We start from the raw sequence: 5,752 nt of genomic DNA, 5'->3' as shown, positions 1-5,752 counted from the left end.
TTTGCAGAGGAAAGGTTAGAAAGCAAGCATTCCCTGCATGCCATCTGAATGATTCGGTAAGGTGAAATGAAGATGAGTTCAGTTTCAATAAGAATGGAAGATAGAAAAGAAAAGAATGATCTGAAGCCGCCTGCCCTTCAAAAAAAGGAAAAAAAAAATCCACATATGTAGAGCAAAGCTTGCTTTTATTTTTTTTCTGTAGGGAACATCTTTTAATACTATTTTTATGGAGGAGAGAGCAATAACAAGCAAATCTTCTAAAAATAGTTCTCTACTGCCTAAAGGTTGTAGGCAAGAAACACCTACCTGACAGACACATATTTCCCCAAATCAGTTTTGTGTATTGCCCTCAGCCCACATAATTCTGTCTCTGTTTTATATTTGGACTCTCTATTCCAGAATACAAATCTAGCAGTAGTAAACTGCTTAGTCAGATGTTTAACTTCTTATGCTATGGGCTGAGACAGTTGTTCAACAAACACTTTAAGCCACAAAAAACAGATAACACAGCTAATTCTTGTATTTGATTTTCTGCAGAGACTGCACAAACAACAACTTGTGTGTCAATACAAGGTGGAGGAAGAAAGTGCAGAAAGGGGAGGATGGCCTTTTTCCTGACCCAAAAGGTTTGGCATGCTATGACCCTAAGTAATAATGATGTAACATAAAAGCTTAAGGGAATCATTTGTAACAAATTACCATCAGTAATAGCTGAAAGAAGTACAACATGGTGGGCATGTAGAGGAAAAAAACAGTATCAGCAGAATCTGTAAGATAGAGAAAGTCTTTACGAAGAAAAATGAGACTTTTTTTCCTCAGATTTCTCCTTATCTATTAAGCTTTATAATTTGTACTTGACCTAGGTTCCCAGTTAGATTAAAATTGTATTTATCTTGTAAGGCCTGCCAAAATGCAATATGATCTCCAAGCAAAGCTGCAAACATTCTTTCTTTGAGAACAGAGAGGTGATATATTTGGAAGACTGACATATTTTGAAGGTGCCTGATGACCTTGCATGAAGTGGGTAGTTCTCTAAAAATAAAGTGAGTCTCAATGTAAGGAAGAGTAAAATGGCTTTTAACCCTCAAAATACCTTCCTTTTCTCATTAACATCTTATCCTCAAAAATGCAGAACAGTCAGCCAAAGTAGAGCAGGACCGGGAAGTGTGAGGTAAGAAAGGGACTAGAAGAGAAACGTTTGAATGAAAGTGTGGAGAGCTGACAAAGTAAGCACAGAGAAGGGATGGGAAAACAGGTTATGTGAAGAAAGAGTGAGGAGGAATAGGCGGTGGTGTTGAAGGGAAGGAAATCTGAGTGGGAGGGAAGGTAAAATGTTTGTGCCTCTAAGCGTTTCCTGGCCTTCATGTGTGTTTCTTTTCTGGGGACTTTAAAGTTACCCACAAGTCACTGGGAATAAAAACCCAAAACCTAAAAGCCAAACCTAACTCCTTCCCAATCTGTACATCTTCAAAAAAGTCAAAGACTCTGGGACATGAAGAGTGCTTTCTTAATTCTGTTATTCAGTAACATCTATGTTTAATTTAGGCAGGACCTCATCCTCATGTCTGTCTTTAATTAAGACGCTTTAGAAACTGAGTTGTCTTATGAAAATATTAATTACTATATTTTAGCCTTCTTCCCTTTGAGGTCATCTACTCAGAGAGGCTGAGCTGTGCTAACTAATCCATATCCATAGTCAGGCTAAAGAGCTTATACTACTAAAGTAAGTCACACAGTTTTGCCAGTCCCACACTCACACAACAGCATGTATGTAAAAGAAATTCCTACAAAATCAGCAGAATATAGAATGACTCAAGATGTGTTTCAAGAACTCAATATGTTCCAGTGCAGTAATTACCTAATTATATACAAATTAGATTCCTATCTTTTGTAGAGAACACTAAGAATAAAATGAAACTGCTGTCTAATGCTTTCAAATGTATCCTAAGAAAACTATTTTTTATAATAATCTATTCAAATAAGCATATTAAGTGGAAATTTTCTAACTAGGTAGTCAGAATTGTTTTCAGAAATTTGCAGTTAAAGCTAAATATTTTATACTACTGTGGCTGTCCTGTATTTTCTAGTTGCCAGATGTTTCTGCTTTGTACAGGACTCTTTGCAGTTGTAGATTAGCACTGACATATTTTATTATCTCTGGGTTCTGAGTTTTGAAAGGAGCTTGTCCAGTTTTGATAAATGCTTGGACATCAGACAAATAGAGAACTTCCTAGAAAAAGAGGAACAGGCATCCTAGCAATATCCAGGACAGTTAAAACAGATCAATAGATTAAGCTGTTAAGTGCAATGACTCTGCATAGAAGTAGTCTAGAACATGCAACTAGAGAATCTCAGAGCTTTATACTGCCCTTATATGAGTTGTTTTTATTCTTCTTAGTGGATGCTTAATCCATGTGTCTTTTTCATCAGCATGTATAAAGTCAAATGAAGCACTGAAGAAAAAAATGGATCTATCTCTATTGACATTGGATCAACAAACCACTTAAATACAGAGGAAAACTGGAAAACAAGAGCAGTGATCTCATTGTGTATTACTTTCTCCCCCATCCAGAATGTATTTTTGTTTCATTAATCTTCCTCTTTTTTTTTTTTTTTCTTTTTCCTGTAATGGAATTATAGGTACCAAACTATCTGCTTTCTGACTTGCACTAGATAAATTTGATACTGACTTAGTCTTTTGAGGTGTTGACAGATCAAATCTGTTAAGTCTTAGTGGTGGTTTAATAAACCCAGATGCCTGCTTCACCTGTCAGAGGAGCTCATACTGCTGGCATAAGGGAATGTGCTCCTGCCTCGGTTGCTTCCATAAAGCCCAGAATCTGAGGGTCTTCAGACCTGTAATTCAGGCAAACGGTTGTCTGGCTGGATCTTTTAGAACCCACAGCTGTCTGTTGCTTCCCTTTGGCTGATTGTAGTGTAAACTTCAGAAGAATGGAATATGCTCATATCTGTGACTTCAATTCATTGATTATACCTGGACTGTCATGGCTACACAGTGAGGATATGCTGGTTTCTGAGAGGCTGCTGTTCTGATTTCCCTGAGATTACCTTTCAGATTGCCTTTGCTCCTAACCCATATCATAAGAAATTTAAGGTAAGATGCCAGACTCTGAACCCAAGCCACTAAGACACGAAAAGTAATTTCTTCTGCCAACCTTGAGAAAAAGATTAAAATCTCCAGCTGAGGTTGGTATAGCCTGCTAGGATGGGAGGACAGTATCTTCAATCGGTACAGCTAGATTGCCTGAACCCATCTGTCTGAGTCTGCAGATGAGGCATAGAGGAATATTTTTTTCTGTTCTTGCTAATAGTAATGATCTGGTAGCACTTACTTTAACAGTAGAAAGGTTCTCTGTTGCTCTTTCATCTCCACTGTCTGCAATGTTTTTATTTAAAGGATTGGCCACTACTTACGTCAGATGTGGCTTAAATTAATCAATACTCTTATTAATTGCCCTGGCAGCCAAAAGGGCAAACTGCATCCTGGGGTGCATTAAACACAGTGTAACCAGATTGTCAAAAGAGGTGATTACCCCACTGTATTCAGTGTTGGTGTGGTCTCACCTGGAGCGCTGTGTGCAGTTCTGGGCCCTGCGGTTTAAGAAGGATGTGAAGGTCCTTGAGTACATCTAGAGGAGGGCAACAATGCTGGTGTAAAGGGCTGGAAGTAATGTACTATAAGGATCAGATAAGGACTCTGGGCTCGTCTAATTTGGAGAAAAGGAAGCTGAGGGGCAACCTCATTGCTCTTTACAGCTTCCTGAGGAAGAGAAGTGAAAAGGGAGGTGTTGATCTCTTCTCCCTCATACCCAGTGATAGGACACATGGGAATCACTCAAAAGCGTGCCAAGGGAGGTTTAAGACTGGACATTAGGAAGTGTTTCTTTACTGAGAGGGTGGTCGAACACTGGAACAGGCTTCCTAGAGAGGTGGTTGATGCCCCAAGCCTGACAGTGTTTAAGAAACATTTGGACAATGCCCTTAACAACATGCTTCAGCTTGGTCAGCTCTGAACTGGTGAGGCAGTTCAACTAGATGATCATCATAGGTCCCTTCCAACTGCGATTGTCTGTTCTGTTCTAATAGGTTAAAGTCTCTGAAATGGTATGGGTAGGCCTCTGCAACATGCTTCTGCAAGGCGTCTGAGGATTCTTCAAGATGAATACATGTTTACATTATATTTTGGCTGTTAACAGAGTTTGTATAAACTTGAACTGTTTAACTAGACAGCAGTTTAGTTCGTGGTGAAAACATATGTTAAAGTTCTGGTTGCAGGCTGCCCATAAGATAGTAATAATTCTGTGTAAAACACAAAAACACACACACAGCCTCATAAAATGCTGCAGTCTGATGGACCATAGCCTTCTAGACTGTTGAAGAACTGTCAGACTTAAGAGAAAATCTACAGAAATCATAATATGGCTGTATTTTTCATATTTCTTATTTTGCTGAATAGACTTCTATCTTATCTGTCCCGATCATCAAAATGATCTTGAAGTGCTTACATTAAGGATGCACTTTTGGCATCATTTTAATTCTCTATTTCATTAAGTATTTAGACTCCACTCACTTGTTACTCAATTTTATAGGACTACCCTGTCACTAATCCTTCAAAAGCTAGGCTGGATATTATCAGCCCTGGTCTTCAGATACTTAAGGCACTTAGTGTGAGCCAAACACTCCCTCACAGGACTCAAACAATAATGAGATGTGGGTTTTCTCCACATCAGGAAATGCTACCAGTGGAAATTGAGATATTAGTGCAAGCAGATTGGATTTGGGCATGTTTTGGGTTTTTCCCCCTCCCTGTTCTGGTTTAGTTCAATTTGACAGCACACTGCCAGTGTGCTAAATGAAAACCCCACTTTTAACAGAAAGGAGAACACCAAGTGACCCATCACACCGCTACGGCGACGATGATTGAATAGGCAGCTGCGCTGGTCCAACTTTTCCTCTCATGTAGCCTCTCACTGAAGAAACATTTCAGGAGCAGCTAACACAGCCAGGCCACTTGGAAAAGGTCTGCCACAGCTCCCTGAAAGGAAAATCTCCAAAGGGTGTTACTGTCCTCATACACGGCTTATTCTAATAGACGGGGGCACCCCTGTTCTACAGAGACCCGAGCACTGTGTTTGAATGCCTCCAGGGTGTTATTAAATACAGCTAAAGCTGTCAGTAGAAATACACCTTTGGCAAAAAAGTGTATCACAAATGACTCAAAACCATCTTACCAAACCAACGGCTCACCTGCATTTTTTTTCCCCTCTGGAGAAGCATGAGGGATGAGGGAACAACATGATTTTGGCTAAAGGCTGAGGGAAAAGAATATTTGACAAGACTCGTATTTCTCTCATTAAGATCCCCCCCCTCCCCGAGGCCTGAGCCGCTTTATTACTTGATACATTGGTGCCTCCGCGTCTGGGCACTTCACAGATTTATTGGGAGGCTCTTCGGTGCTCCCCTGGTCCTAGGAGACAGCACAACAGTTTTGTCGTGCCACTTATGACTGAAATGTACAGTGTTAGGGTAGAAAACGGTAACTAACAACACGGCCCAGTGTCTGAGGCACTGCCAATTTTGGCCGAGGGCTCCCGCCACGGAGGGCGAGGCTAACTTAGCTAACTAACCCTCAGCCCCTCCACAGAGCCAGCCCAGGGGCAGCGGTGAGCGGCTCAGGGCGGAACTACACTTCCCGGCAAGCCGCAGGGGCGGAGGGAGGCGCGGGCGATCC

This window comes from Falco cherrug, chromosome 4, assembly GCF_023634085.1.
Source record: "Falco cherrug isolate bFalChe1 chromosome 4, bFalChe1.pri, whole genome shotgun sequence".
NCBI lineage: Eukaryota > Metazoa > Chordata > Aves > Falconiformes > Falconidae > Falco > Falco cherrug.
This window is presented reverse-complemented; position numbering follows the sequence as displayed.